General features: G+C 40.4%; 1 long non-coding RNA gene across 1 annotated transcript in view; it reads right to left on the bottom strand.

Moving 5' to 3' along the window:
* The window catches only part of LOC122798225, a 1,314,900-nt gene extending 1,299,446 nt beyond the window's left edge, over positions 1-15,454 (bottom strand). Inside the window, exon 1 of the long non-coding RNA XR_006364232.1 lies at positions 15,064-15,454. This is a non-coding gene — a long non-coding RNA (uncharacterized LOC122798225). The remainder of the gene's footprint in view (positions 1-15,063) is intronic.
* Between the last annotated feature and the right edge of the window lie 1,419 nt (positions 15,455-16,873).

Below are 16,873 nucleotides of genomic sequence, written 5' to 3'. Positions count from 1 at the left end.
CACACACATTATGTGTTTGTGAGAGTGTGTGTGTGTGTGTGTGTGTGTGTGTGTGTGTGTGTGTGTGTGTGTATATATATATATATATATATATATATATATATATATATATATATACATATACATATATATAAAAATATGTGTGGACATACAGGCACACTTTTTAACACATTTATCACATTTCTAAGTTATTTACAGTTCAGTTCTGTTTTATTAGTCTGCTTTTAAAGTTTTTTCAGTGAACCGTAAGAATGCTTACAGTACACAGGCTTGGTATTTTAGTTCTTCAAACCCTTAAATACATACCATTATACTCCTGTCACTTCTTGAGTAAATTCACAAGTTTTCCAATAAATCTCCTGTAATTCCACACATTTTTCAGGTCATACTCCACCAAAATTCTCACTCCTGTCTTGGCCTTAAAATCCCTCTCAGTGAGAGGCACGCACCTCATAACATTATGGACTCCCAGCCCTCTTTTAACAACATTTTTGCCAATTAATCATTTAAATTATACTGGTACAGATGTTACACCCTTAATATGTTGCCCAAACACAGACACCACCAGATTTTGCCATAATTTATAATGTATATATAGCTCATTATAACAATATTTCTGACATATATGGGAAGAGAACAATTTGCAATGGCTCAAACTAACAAATGCCCTCCAACTGAATCAACCTCGCCGTGTCCCTTATTTACTGCTAGTGATCTCAAGTCTCAATCAGTGAACTGTACTGTTTCATGATTTACGAGATTGTGCAGGTGCTGCAGAAGACGGTACGCCTTTTACTACTTTTGTCTCCTTTGCCTTTCTTTTATGTTTGGGTGGTGTCAGAGGTAATGTATTTGCAGGGGCATGTCAGGGGTGCAGGAGGCCTTTTAAACCAGAAATCCAGATTTTCTGTATGTGCTACTTTGAGTGAGCTCTGTGATTACTCCGTGAATGGCTGTTTCAGTGTATAGAGTGTCAGTCTGCTGATGTACTTACCAGGCTTTTTAATGTATATGACCATTCAATAAACTGGCAGTGACATACAGGTACAAAGAAATCAGTTCATGGTCAGAGTCTTGAAAGCATGCACATATCAGTATATCACCATATAGATAAGCACAGATAACATGCATGCATACAAAATTCAGCTTCATTTACATACTAATTCCTTAACACTTTACAAAAGAACAAAGTACAGAAATTTGAACAATGATAGAAAGATAGCAGATTTTATAGACAGATGATATTAAAGATTTGAAATGTTACCTAAGAAAACTGTCTTCTTATTATCAGAGATAATTGGCATAAAAACTGATCTAATGCAGAAATGAATGTGTAAATCACAATGATATATTAGACAATCCACACAACCCTATTGAACCAGCATTCAGCCTACAACAGATATAAAAGTATTAAATACAAAATAAATTTTTTATAATGTAGAAACATTTATAAACTAAGGAATGCTCTCACACATGTGACTTCCCATTTATATGCCTGAAGATGAACAGGCATATGTTACAACACTTGCTTCAATAAAGACTTCTCATTAAAAATGAATAAAAGATGTCAAATCAGAGAAAAACAGATAGAGTGAGAGAGTTTAGGTATGTGTTTGAGGATGTAAGAGTATACCCCTGCAAAAATGTTTTTTTTTTTTTTTGTTTGTTTACTGTTTTCTACACTGGTTTGTCAGGATTATGATTTACAGCAGTTTAAATATAATAGTTATGATGTTTTGCATCCTAATTAAAGAAGACATTTAAACTAGTTCCATACCTCATGATCTCATGGATGGGGTTCCAAAAGAGAATCAGAGTGGGTGAAGACATGGTACTGAGCAGTTCATCTCAGTCCCAAGCCCATAAACAAGGACTCTGCCACTACTGAATTGGCATATGTTACTGAGGACTGGCATATTCCCGATTTCAAAAGAAGAATCAGACTTCCAGGACCGTAACACTTTAGAGGTGTACATCTGTAAGAGGAATTTAGTATCGCTGTCAGCACATGGTAGGAAGACAAACTGCCTGCATTAAGAAGTCCCACATAAAAGTGGAGCTCTTTAGTTACTGTTGATAGCTATGCAGGGGAGGGGGGGGCAGCCAACTGTTCACATGCTCAGTAAGATGGTGTATAAGTTATCCCCAAATTTCAGTGGAGACAGGTTGCATAAGTATAAATGTTAAATGTTTAGGGTATTTCCAGGTTGAAAAGTCTCCTGGTATGCCCATCCCATGCTGATGGCTGAATGAAAGCATATGTGAATGTCAAATAGCCATTCTCCCTTCCATCAGTCACGTGGCACTGTTGTGCAGGATGGCCTCTTTGACACAGAGCTCCACCTGCATGGCAGCTTTGGCAGGCACGTTCAATGTCTGCAGTGTGTCTGCCCTCCAGTTGGAGCTGTGACACCTGACAGGTCTCGGCAGATTCTGTAGTTCTGCCAATACTCAGAAAGGATTATTCTATCCCAGAAATGTACAATGAGATTCATTGCCGTAGAATGTGTCAGAATCTCACTACTCACTTCTAATGTAGCAAGACTCTTTTACAGTCAGTATCTCAGCACTATGAGGTACTCAACATTGTCAGGCCCATGGATGAAGGAGGTGGATGTCAATCAGATTCAGAGATGCAAAGCTAGATGGGTAAGGCTCTCTGCTGCACCACTCCAAATAGTTTGGAATCCAGCTCCTCAACTTATACAAAGTTTAAGAAATAGACAGCCAGCCATTCAATGATTCAAATAGTTAAGTCAATGCAATGGAGGAGTGCACCATATGTCTGAAGTGCAGATTGGTCTCTATACCCACCATGCATCCAGTATATTTCATTGTGTATTATGGAGGTCAGTAGGGGCTCATGCAAAAGTGAATCAGTGAATTTCACCACAACACAATGCATGCTATATATATATATATATATATATATATATATATATATATATATATATATATATATATATATATATATGTGTGTAGAATTTCCAATTTCCCATCCATTGATCTAGGTTCTGCTTAAATATGGTTAGGGAAGGACTCTGCCTCACATGGATGGGGAGCCTGTTCAAGAACATGTGATCCTCTGAGACACATATGTTTCGCACCAACATATATTAAGTCACAAGCTAAATTCAAATCCTTGGATCTAGTGGTTCTTATGCAGTTCATTTTGCAAAAGGTGCATCAGGGATGGATCCCAGGATGCCTTGCATGCCAAGTACAGATCACCTCTCAGTAACCTGAAAGAGATCAAGTATAGAGATAAGGCTTTAATATGATCAGTATAGGACAATATGTTTATACCCTGGGTTGTCCTGATAAAGATGCAAACAGGACCTGCTGGAGAGATAGTTATGTATCCCAGAGACTACCCCCTTCTCTGGAACAGGCTCCCCATCCATGTGAGCCAGAGTTCTTCCCTAACACAATTCATCTGCACAACTTGGACAAATGGATGGAGTTACAAGAAATTCATCACTGGATTGGTACCTATGTCTCTAATAGACACAGGCAACCTGTAAATAGTTCATCTCCCAGGCCCCTACTTGTAAATGTTTCACCTCCTCCCAAGCCCCTGCTTAGACTTCTCAAGGGTACCAGAACTTGTCAGAAATTTAGAATGCATGGCTAGGCTTAAAAAGGCCCTTGTGGTCATTAGCCTAGTAAACACCTATGGAACTATGAACCTAAAACCTATTCTATGGATCCATCTTCCACTCCACATAATGTGAAGCACTTTTCTTATTCTATACAAACTTAATTTGGATGAATGGATGGGAAACCACAAAGTCATTCTTGGTTTAGCACCCATGTCCCTCATGGATAACAACAATAAGAAAATGTCCCAACATATCCCTGTTCTGCCTGCATTTGGGTTATTTGTATCCAAAATATAAGGGCTAAAAAGTACCAGGGAATGTAAGACTATGCTTCTTAAGATCATTACAGATCAATAGCTTAGTAAGTGCCTATGATCCTGTGAACTTATGTCAGTGAATCTCATTACCTATTCTTTACTTAAACTGACAACTTTAAAGGCTGCCGTGTAACCATCAAATTCACCTGAAACCACCCATCACATATCTGTTAAGTAATGATGCTGATATACAACTGGAGAGGCAAACCTCCAAAGTCAACTTTCCCACAGTGCCAGCAGTGTGCTGGACCTGAGAATACATGCAGGAGTAACGGATTAAAAGTTGATCATGTAGGTTGTGAAGATATGTAAAGATACGTGAAGGCTGCCAGCCTGTGTAATTCTGTCATTTGTAAACATTAATATAAGCCACAGGCTTGTCTCTTAAATGGAAGAAAATGGTGTTAAATGTTGAACTTCAAAATCTAACCACATTGCACTCTGCTGGAAGCATTGTATAATTGTTTGATCTCAACACATATTAATTGGTGGCAGTGGTGGAATTTCCTCATCACATATTAATTGGTTGGCACATACAAACTGGCTTGCAGTGGTGTGGATAGTGAATTCCTGTAGCTTGTGTACAGTGATCACTGAAGGTGATTTTGTACTCTAAATCAGCCACACAGTGAATATTCAGAGTTCAGATCACAATTATTTTATTTCTTTTGTGAGCTTAGTTAGTCAGGGAGAACAGGCAAGCATGTCAGCAGAGGAGTATGGAAAGCTGACAAGGAGCCAGTTGGCTGAGATGTGCCAGGCTAAAGGACTGATGCAGGGAAACCTGACTTAAGGCAGACATGATTGCAGCTTTGGTCACAGCTGCATCAGAAGACAGCAACCAGGAGAATGATCAGACCGGCCGTGGAGATCTACAAAACTCAGGGAATGGACAGCTCAACCTTTGTGCAGAGGACTTAAAAATCCATCTGGAGCTAAAGAGACTTGAGTTGGAGGCCAGGCATTTGGAAATGGAAGCTGTGGAAAAGGAGCGGCAGGGGCAGCATGAAAAGGAGATGCTGACTCGTAGCCAGAGTCATGGAGGTAATGGGGAAGGCAGTAACTGGACCACAGAAGCACAAAAGGTCAGTAAATTTTTTTTCGCAGTTTACAGAGAGGGATAATTTTGATAGTTTAATTCATATGTTTGAGAGGGTATGTAAACAGTATGATGTTGACCAAAGACTCTGGATACGGTTTCTGGCCTCCTTACTCCATGGTAAAGTTGTAACTATTTTGTCCAAAATGTCTGACATTGATTGTTTTAATTATACTGCTGTTAAGAACTGTTTGCTACAATTTTTTTAAGCTAGCATCTGAAACTTATAGGAAAAAGTTTCATGAGCATAGATGCAAGGCAGATGAAAGTGTGTGTGAATATGTTGTGGAACTGAGCACTTATTTTCATAGGTGGGTGAGTGGATGTCAGGTCACCACGTTTGAAGGTCTGGCAGACCATTTGGTGAGGGAACAAGCCCTTATCATTTTGCCTGAGGACATGAGGATCTGGTTAGCTGATAGACAATGTGCTACTTCAGATGAGTTGGGGAAGAAGACAGACCTATACTTAGGAAGTCGGGCATCCCTGCACAGGAAAGGGACCCCCAGTACTGCTCATGGGTCTAAAGGAACCCATGGTGAGCAACCCATACTGCCCCAACAGAATCTGCCAGTAGCAGGGGAAGTCACTAGTCCAGGTACATATGCAGGACCTAGGGTTAAATGTTTCAAATGCAACCAGTGGGGCCATGTAGCATACAGATGTCCATGGAGGCAAGGTGTGGAACAAAAGGTGTGAGAGCCAGTAAGTGGGAAAGACAAAATGCCAATAGTGGGTTGTCTTGAGACAACAGAGGTACCAAACTACCATCCTGCAGATATCCTGATAGGGAAAGATTTTAATGAGGCAGTACCATGTGTTTATGCAGTTATATGCAATCAGGCTTTGAGACAAGCATGTGGGTCTGGTAGCCTGGGGGAGACCCAGACAGACCGCATACATGCAGCCAGGACTGGTGAGGAGTTTACTTCAGGGAGGGAGCTGCTCTGTAGCAATGAGATTTTAGGTGAGCCACAGCAGCTTGTGGGTACTGATGTTCCCTTGGACAGAGTGACTGCAAAGGTAAAGGTGAGTAGTAGTACCCCGGCTGACAGTGAGGCACCAATGACAGAGGATGCAAGACTTCCTGTGGAAGGGGAGCTAGGAAGGGTTACAAAGAGTGAGTTGAGACAGGCTCAGCTCTTAAACTCTACATTGCAATGCCTGAGAGAGGTGGATAGTGAGGGACCTGATTCTCAAGGGAAGGGGGAATCTGTATACTGGGTTATTGTGTAGAGAGTGGACCCCTGAGGGAGGGCAAGAATGTGAGAGAATACAGCAGTTGGTAGTGCCTAGAGCCTACTGTCTGGTGCTTCTAGTCATAGCCCATGATATTCCCTTTGCAGATCATATGGGCATAAAACATACAAAGAGACGTATTATGTAGAACTTGTCTTGGCCTGGAATTTCCAGAGATTTAACCAGGTACTGCAGAACCTGTGAGCAGTGCCAAAAGATAGACAAGGCAGGAGACAAGGTGAGAGCTCCTTTGATGCCTTTGCCTGTGATTGAGGAGCCATTTCAGAAGATAGCTATGGATATTGTGCGGCCTCTGAGTACCCCAAGTTCCACAGGGAAAAAGTATATCCTAGTGGTAGTAGATTATGCTACAAGATACCCTGAGGCAGTGGCTTTGCCCTCTATTGAGACGGAAAGGGTGGCAAATGCTTTGTCAGAGATTTTCAGCAGGGTAGGTTTCCCAAAAGAAATACTGACTGACAGAGGTGCCAATTTTATGTCAGACCTGCTGGCTTGTCTGTGGAAGTACTGTGGAGTGAACCACCTGAAGACCACCCCCTACCATCCCCAGACTAATGGCCTGGTCGAGAGGTTAAACTCTACAATCAAGTCCATGCTGTGGGCATTTGCAGACCAGTTTAAGAAGGAGTGGGACAAATATTTGCCCCATCTATTGTTTGCTTACAGAGAGGTTCCCCAGGAATCCACAGGTTTTTCACCCTTTGAGTTGTTGTATGGGCATAGGGTGAGATGACCTCTAGATTTAATTCATGATGAGTGGGAAGGTGAGTGTGAATCTCACAAAGAGTCTGTTGTATCATATGTCCTAAACCTCAGGACAAGGCTCAGGGAACTCATAGGTTTGTCCCAGGAGAACCTGGCAAAAGCCCAGCAACAGAAAAAGGTATGGTATGACAGGAATGTTCGAGGTAGAGCGTATGCTGCAGGGCAGCAGGTAATGGTTCTCATTCCTGTCAGACACAACAAGCTGCAAGCAGCTTGGGAAGGACCCTACAAGGTGATAAGAAAGGTAAGTGATGTTAACTACATGGTAGAACTGCTAGGCAGGAGGCAGTGGCACAAACTGTAACATGTTAACATCATGAAATGTTACCATGATAGGCAGGCCCTTGTGCTGAGCATTTGCAATGGGTTGCAGGAGGAATTTGAGGGAGATCTGGTGACTGATCTCCTCAGTGAGGTTTGGACTGACACCTCAGTGGAAGGGGTAGCAATGTCCCAGCAGCTATCTCCTACCCAGGTTCGAGAAATCCAAGCAGTTTTACAGGAGTTTGGGGACGTGTTCACTGGGAAACCAGTGTGCACCTACCTGGTGCAGCACTAGGTGGATACAGGACCTGAAAGGCCTATTAGAAAGGCCCCTTATAAGGTACCTGAGAGAGTCAAACAGACTCTGAGGGAGGAGATACAGGAGATGTTGGAACTTGGGGTAATTCAAGAGTCCAACAATCCCTGGGCCTCCCCAGTGGTGCTGGTGCCAAAGAAGGATGGCAGTACCAGGTTCTGTGTGGACTGCAGGAGATTAAATAATCACACAGAGTCAGATGCTTACCCCATGACTAGGACAGATTAGGCCCTAGAGCAGCTGGGTGGGGCTAAGTATCTTACAACCATTGATCTTACCAAGGGTTACTGGTAGGTGTCCTTGACTCCCAGTGCTAGAGAGAAGTCAGGCTTTTTGAATCTTTTTGGCTAGTATGAGTTCACAAAATGCCCTTTGGGATGAAAAATGGCCCAGCGACTTTCCAGAGGCTGGTAGATCATATCCTAGCAGTAGCAGGAGGGTTTGCCCTTGCTTATCTAGATGACATTGCTATCTACTGCCATTCCTGGCAAGACCACCTTCAATATGTCAGGGAGGTGCTGGGCAGACTACAGGGGGCAGAGTTGACCATTAAGCCGAGCAAATATCAGGTAGGTATGGCAGAGGTCTCCCACCTGGGACATAGAGTGGGGAGTGTTAAGATCAGGCCAGAACTTGCCAAAGTGTAAGCCATTCAGGCATGTCCTCCACCTGTTACCAAAACGCAGGTGAGGGCATTCTTAGGGACAGCATGGTACTGCAGAACGTTCATCCCCAGTTATAGTACCATAGCTGCTCCCCTCACAGACTTAACAAGGAAGAACGGCTCAAATAAGGTAGTGTGGACAACAGCATGTGAGCAGGCATTCCAGAATCTTAAAGAAGCTTTGGGAGGACCCCCTATGTTAGCCAGTCCAGATTACAGCAGAGAATTTGTTGTGCAGGTGGATGCTTCAAACCATGGAGTGGGGGGCTGTACTTAGCCAGATTTCTTCAGTGGGAGAAGAGCACCCAATGATTTATCTCAGTCATAGACTCCAACCCAGGGAGGAATGCTATGCAGCTGTAGAAAAGGAATGCTAGCCATAGTGTGAGCACTGCAGAAACATCAGCCTTATCTGTATGGAAGAAAATTCACTGTAGTTACAGACCACAAACCCCTAACATGGTTACACAGAGCCAGCCAGCAAAATGCCAAGTTGCTAAGATGGAGCCTAGGGTTGCAAGCATATGATATGTCAGTGCAGCACCTCAATGGGTGTAGCAATGCCAACGTAGATGGACTCTCAAGACAGGGAATGGGGTAAGGTATACTCAGATAGACCTTACTCTCTCAAGCAAATTCCTCAAGGGTAACTTGAAAATCTAGCTTGAGATCTCCGGGGGGGGGGGGTGGAGATATGTGAAGATATGTAAAGGCTGCCATCCTAGTCAGATAGGAGTTTGTAGATAATTCTGTCATTTGAAAACATTAATATAAGCCACAGGCTTGTTCTCTTAAATGGAAGAAAATGGTGTAAATGTTGAACTTCAAAAATGTAACCACATTGCACTCTGCTGGAGGAAAGCTGATAAGTCAAGCATTGTATAATTGTTTGATCTCAAAACTCTGAGCCGAGATGTCTGAATGAAGGGATTTGTTCTATTGTTTTTAGACCAGAGTTATTTGCTAGAATTCGCATGTATAATGTATTTTATTGCTGTAGCTTCCTAACCAGGTGCAAGATCAAAAGGACTGCTAAACTCTGAGTTTCTGTTAGCCTGGGAACCAGAGAAGAAATGATGTAATCTGAAATGAGTCAGTAGTACTGTGTTATCAATTTAAGGGCAGAAAGACTCAGAGCATTTTGCATTTGCCTTTAAAACGTCCAACGTCATCAGCACTGCTTTGCTCTATATGTAAGTTTATTTTAGAACTGTGTTTGTTCTTAGAAATAGCAAGGAAATAGGAAGATTAGACTGGTTGTTTTCTGTATTGATGTCAGAACTATTCTACTGTATTATTTTAAGCATTTTCCTGTGATCTCTGAACTCTTGACTACCACTGCGTAGTAAGAAGTATTGTTTTGTGTTTTTATTATTTATTATTAAATATTTTTAAACCTTTCAAGTGTGACTGTTTTATGTAGAGATAATTTAAGCTCTAGAGTACATTGCATATATATAGTGATACTGTCCAAGCCACCGCAAATAAACCTTGCTGTTTGTCACACTTACCATTTGGAAAGTAATATTGCACAGTAATAATTGGACACCCTTTAATAAGGGCCTTATTAGTAGCTGATATTAGTGTTGGTGGCAAGTGGTACTACCATATAGTCTGGGCAGAAGGGGCATAGCTGGACAACCTGTACCAGCCTTCCCAAGGAGTGTCTGTGTGTTTGTATATAATGTATATCTCAAAGTGTGTGTGTGTGTGTGTGTGTGTGTGTGTGTGTGTGTGTGTGTGTGTGTGTGTGTCAGGTACTTGTGCACGGACATGAAGCACTGGTTGGACAGACAGGGTGCTGGAGGTTTTAGCTTGACCACTATGCTGAGATCTGGACCCTATAGCTGTGCCAGTAGGGTGTCTTATTGGGGATCTGGAGAGAAAGGGAGAAACCAGCCCCAGACTGACTGTGATCTCTGTGTGCTCTTAAGGGAACTTGTACTTTACTGTGTGTGTATTTGTTATCCTTCCCAATGTGGACGCCCCTCACTGGTGTTAGTGGTGAGGACTGAGGCTGCTTGATTGCTGGGCCAGTGCATGGGCATCACACAAGTATTTCTTACATCTGACATGACAATAGGTATGTGGTGTGAGGTTGTGTTAATGAAAATGCAGTCCATAAAAATAGAGATTTTATATTTCAGTCATCTTAAACTTTGAAAAGTAAAATCTTGACATTAAATATGTATAGCACATTGACAAGTCTTAACTGCTTCCCACAAGCTTCTCTCTTCTTACAATACAGGTCCTCCTGTAAGTAGGAACTGGTACTGCAGGTTGCTGGACTTACCCCCCCCCCCGCCCCATGTACTACCAGTTCCCATACATAGGTGGAGAAGTTACTATGCCACAATGGCCAAATAATATCAGTCAGCTACTTTGTTACTTATAAACTTTATAGTTACATTCAATGCTAGTGTAAGCAGTCTTATGTTTTGTGGCACTGTAAGTCCAGTTCCCATTGTTGAACCATGTGTAAGGCTGTGCCATTCCAGTTAGCCTAGATGGTTTAAAATCTCCCACAACTCTGGGCTTTGAACTGGGTGTAACACATACACTTAGGGTAGCATGTTACCCCACGTGCTTACATTTCAGGAATCTGTTCCTATGCTTCTCTCTAAAGGAGATCTGTGACTAATGTTGGCTGCTGTTGAAATATTCCTTGACCACCAAAATGTCAAAAGATTGAAAACAATAAAAGCAACAAGCCTTTTAAAACCCCATATATGCTATGTGCAAAAAGAGTGCAAAACAGAAATTATTTATGCTAGTTGCAATTATCTAGGAACATTTAAGAAAAAAAATTATAAAAGCGCATTGTATGAGTAATAGTTCAGAGTTTGGGGGGTGCATAATGGTTAATGGGTTTACCTCGCAGACACAAGACACAGGGTTTGATGCTCACCTTTGGAAGCATAGTTATTGACTAGGCTTAGAAAGATCACCTGAAGTTATTAGCCTAGTAATCACCTACAATCCAATCAAAAAGAAAATCTTTGAATATGGATAAGATAGCAACTCTGTTCTGTGTACACTGTGACAGTGTTTCACACTTCCTACTCAGGACAAAAAAAATGTGAAAATGGTTAATTTCCAAGCATTCAGTTGTGAGAATAAGGAACTATTTTTTATTGACTATAAACTTAAATTGCTCATTCACTTTGGAATGAAAAGATTTGGCACTTTGACTCCAGTTTCTGAATGAGTAACATGTTTGTATGATAGAACACAGTTCCCTCCTGCTCTTACACCAGGTAGAGACAGGACAAATGTAGACAAGTATTCCTGTATAGAAGTTTGCACATAAATAAATTATTTTTTAATTTTTTTCCCTGTTTAAATAATATCCAGTTCTACAAAGCTATGTAATGATGAGTGGATGAAATGAGGTTACTTGTGAATTTTGCTTTTCTCTTGTATGTCACACCAAGCCTGTTAAATAGAGAGACAAGAGTGCCATAAGCTGGAAAGAAGAAATGAAAAAGCATGATTCTAGAATCTATGGTCAGAAAATTATTGTTTCTATATAGGCTTCCTTATTTACAAAATGGCTTATTTAATGACATTTTGTTAATTTTCTTTAATCGTTACCTCTCTGACAGTCAAAATTCAAATATACCTACAACTGCCCATTTGCACTCTAGGTCATTGCTTTCTAATGACTTATTTAAACTGAAGACTAGAAAATAAAATAGTAATTGGTTCTTGCTTACCAAAATAATTCAGTTTTCCTCATTCAGTACAAGCCTGCTGTTAATCATTCAGTCTTTAACTGCACTGAAACTCAGCTGTAGTTCTTGAATGAGTTTGTCTTGATCACCTACACAATACAGGAGGGTTGGATTGTCAACATACAGGAGAACAGTTAAATACCATTTGTAGGTAACTGCTTTCCATTAGTATAAATTAAGAACTAGTCTGGTCCAAGGACAGATTCCCAGGGAGCTCTAGTCCTGGAAGCATGAAATTTATAGTAAGTTTTACCGTGATCTTGCCTGCTTCATCTCAGATAGATAATTATGAACTATTAATGGGAGCTGCAGTGGCAACTAATAGCTCCATTTTACTAATCACAATTCTATGATAAATAGAAAATCTAAAGTTTTGTGAAGTCAAGAAATCAGTGTCTTGGCTCTTGTCAGGATTAGTAGTAATGATGGTGTGTGCAAATATGATGAAAGAGTTCTTAGTCCCTGGAGCAGCTATGAAGCCATGTTGTGTTTCAGACAGAATGTTGAAGTCCTAGAGATATCCACTAGCTTGTGAAATATTTCCAAGAACTTTGGTCAGTGGGCACAAGATGTTAACTAACTACAAGTTCTCAGCTTACCTAATATTCCCACCTTAAGTAGTGGGTTGGTTTTGGATAGTTCCAGATGTCAGAGGAAACTGTGTCCAAAATGCATGTGTTATATAAAACTGTATTTGGTTAAGTGATAAAGTCTGTTGAAGCAGGTAAGAAGGATACGTTTCGACTAGAGCCATGCCACTTTATTTTTGAGCTGTTTCTATGTGGTCACATCTATACAGTTGTTGTATGCAAGGTATATTTCTGGATCTTTTTTGGTGCCATGTAGTAAAACACTAGTTACATTTTTAGTCAGAGAGTCAGGGATAGGCAAGTAATAGTTTTTAAACCTTCTAGTTTTTGTAGACAATTTTTCCAGACTGCTAATGCAAAGAAGAGCCTGTTTTAGCTATAGACTGCAAGCTGTTCCTAAGACTGTTAAGCTAAATAAGGTGGGTGAAATGAGTCATTCTAGAATTTTAACATCTATAATTTAAATGACGAAATGTACTACTAACACTGCTTAACTTCAGAATAAAATGCCTTAACTGTTGTCAGTATCTGAGAGGGAGACACAAGAGGCATCTATGTTCCTGAATTATATTCAGATATTGCAAAAAAATGTTGCTATAAGGAAAATGTTAAAGGTGTCTTGGTCAAGAAAAGTAGTGGTAGAAAGAAGAAATGGAATCAGTACTGGTATGTAATAGTGAAGACAGACAACTGTTATCACTGGCATGCTGGCAGCTAGTCGCAGGTTACAAAACAAGAAGGACAGCACAGTCACGAGAAATGTTTATGTTGTAGCTATGGTGTCACTTTCAGCCAAGAGGGAAGCATCATTAACTCTTACTGGTGCAGAAACATTTTTCTTGAAAATGGTCATCTCTTATTCATGTTAAATTACTGTACAGTAAAATATCTACATATGAAGACATGTTATATTGCATTTAAGTCTAGCCATTTGACTCTGTCTTCAGATAAAGATAATATGACTACAGTGTGAGTAATGATGGGGGGGGCAGAGAACTTAAAATGCAGTGCGGTAATCCACCACCAAAAAAGCCTTACCGCGCTTTTTCAACTGCTGCACTCAGACTATATCTCAATGCAGACCAAAGTTAAGGAATCCATAAGAAGGCAGGTTAATGCCTCCCCTCAGATAAAACAAACCTTCTATTTGAAGGTACTGGAAATGTTAGAAATGGTTATGAAGGAATGATTGCCTTGACTTTCCAATGACATTACCATTACTTTCACGATCCATTTTGACAGGGTGTGTAAAAAATCAGGGAGGCACATGTGCATTCATTGTTTTTTGCTATGATGTTATTATTCTGAGTTTCTAATACCATGCACTATAACACGATAAAAATTATAACCTCTCACAGGACACACTCACTGTCAAAAAAAAATGCCCATGGTTCATGGGATGCCTACACAGTCAAAGATTATCCTTGTGCATGGTTACATATATGAACAGAGATATTTCCAAGTCAGGTATACATTCTGATAAACAACAGTCATTTGAGACCTAAACTTATTTAGTGCAAGTTTCAGTTGTGGTGAGTGGAGAATGCATGTCTAAAAATATTAACTTCCTATGCAAACAATTTTTGGGGAATAAAATTAAGAAGGTGGCAGATATAAACCATGGTAAAGTAGTAAGGGCTCTTGAGATTATTATATACTAAGAAAGGAATATGTAGATGTAAATGCAAAACTCTTGTTCTCATGAAGTAACAACATAAATGATCAATTTAGCATGAAAAGAAAAGCTGCTGGATTGCACTGTCTTATAGAATGGTGATAGAAGCAAAGGGGAGCACCATTTTTGTGACTGAATTACACAACTGAAAAAATGGTGCACCTGTTGGGCATATTTCAGCATATAGTAGAGTTGCTTTTATTTCAACACTGGCAGAATGAACTGAAATCAAGAAACAACCAGGTGTACTGAAGCTGAACATTCCAATGTATGTATTATGTATTGGTTCAGTAGCTTTAGACTGGCACTGGTTGATATCCATTCCTGGAAATTTTCTATTGCACATCCTATTTTCCAAAGCTTTTTGCAACAGCAGTCTAGATATCTCTGTTGTTTTTGGTTCCCTTAAGCTCTGAGCTCCAAAGTTGGTATGCGTGTAGAAGAGAGATATGCTGTCTGTGATCTTTAAATCCATTTTTATACTTACTGAATATCACGAACACATTTATATGTAAATAAAACTCATACCACACTCATTTACATTCTGCATTATCACACAAACAAGGTCTGATAGCAAAGTCAAAGTGCTCAGCACTTCCAGGAAACACTACCTTATTTTTCAGCATCACACCATGCCTCACAGATAATTTCCCCTCACTCTCTGTGTATCAAAAACAACTTTCTAAAGACTAATCTTCAAAAACAGCTTCCTCACAGCACACTCTGTACACTAAATTCCACTTACAAGATACCACGAAGTTTAACATTTACACTCACCAGTCCAAACAAAGGAAATGTGAACTATCCACTACACGCAACTTCAACAATCCACAAAGGGTAAGCAGTTGTTATATTCCTATGTTTGTTTATTCGACTTCACTCGTTCGACTAATGCTTAATTCACTTCAGCTGTAAAAGTCTGTTCTGTATATTATTAACCCGAAAAACACACCTGTCTTTATCCAACACTAAAAGTAGACGAGCAGCCTTTTTGTCCTTAATGATGAGCTGTGTACCGTTATGTGACTATCCCTTGTTCACCTTATGAAAATTGGTGCAGTTTTCGAGTACATGTAGCTGCAGACTAATCCTTCAGCATCGCCCGTGTTATTACCGGGCTGCCGTATCTTTTCTACGCCTGTACTGCCCAGGACCGGCCACAAGGCTCTCTTTTATATAAAGACTGACGGCAGGTAAACCCCCCAAAGGGAAGCAGAAGCAGCAAGCTCGAGACAGCCGGAACTAAGTGCTTACAATCCGCACGTGGCTCACTTATCCAAGACAGATAGCTTTATTCAACATGCACAACTGGGATCACCTATTTTGTCTATACATTTCATAATAGTCTATTATTTAATAGACTAGGCGTTAAAGGGTTTTGGACTCTTAATTATAAAGTAAAATGTCATCCTACTCGTAACCTAGATACAGAACTGAAAGGTTGCACGAGGTTTTAATGGACACAGAAAAATACAAATAGGGTATGATGCTCTGTGTTTTGGGGTACAATACACTCTCCTTTTTTATCAACATTCCACGAATCCGTCTCTGCGCAGAGAATGATGCCTTATATTGTAGGTGGTTTAATACTATAACTATTCAAGTGCTCAAGTGCTTAAAAAACTTCTGGTGCAAACTTCCCATTACTAAACAGATCACGCACTCAAACTAATAACATTTTTGGAGGGGTGCAACTATTCTTTTCTACTCATTTTAAAGAACGATTAGCCTAAGATGCAAATGCGAACTTTTGCAGATAACTGCTGCGGCAGACCAGTTCTAAGCAACTTGCATTCGATGGATTTAACTGCAGCGCTCTCAGCACCGAAATGTATATTTCTGTCCCAGGTTAGACCTGTATATATCAAAAACAACCTCCGTCTGATTGATTTTTAAGAAATCGCTCGCCTATGGGGCATACCTACCTATATACAGTCCCACTTCCAAGGTATTGCCAATTTCAGCATTTGCAATCCACCAAAATCACAGAAAGCTTAAGAACTATTAGCGACGCTCGATTTCAGCAGTCCGCAAAAGTCAAGTAGCAAGGTAAATAGTATAGTTGCAGGCTCTGACCAAGTCACAAGCCTTCGCCAAGCGACAGATTTTAATTAAAAACCTTAAAATAGTATGAGTTGATAATGGTTATGGTGTGGCGCCGGAAGCTGTTGAAGACGCGGGGGGGGGGGGGGTGACAGAGACACTTAGTGAACTAAAAAGGGCAATTTTTTTAAACTATTTACTACTACATAGGTTCACTTGGAGGAAATTTTAAGCTTAGCCAATTTCCATTTTGGTGCTTGAATTAACATTTCCTGATTGGTCTTACCTATCCCATGACTGATAATTAAATATTAGCCCTAGTGAGAATAAATGTAATCACACTGTAGATAATTTGAGGGGACCTATGTAAGAGATGCAGCATTTAGGAACTGCCTCTATCCATTAGTGGCACGAGGGGCAATGCTGGAGTACATTTTCTATTACCCATCCTTAGATCCAAGTTGCATTGAATATGGACAGGGATGAGCTTTGTTTTACTTGAATGGCTAGTCTGTTCCGGATATACATCCAGCTCTCCACAACA

The sequence above is a fragment of the Protopterus annectens genome, chromosome 3.part1 (assembly GCF_019279795.1).
Source record: "Protopterus annectens isolate FY-2018-M chromosome 3.part1, PAN1.0, whole genome shotgun sequence".
NCBI lineage: Eukaryota > Metazoa > Chordata > Ceratodontiformes > Protopteridae > Protopterus > Protopterus annectens.
This window is presented reverse-complemented; position numbering and strand designations above follow the sequence as displayed.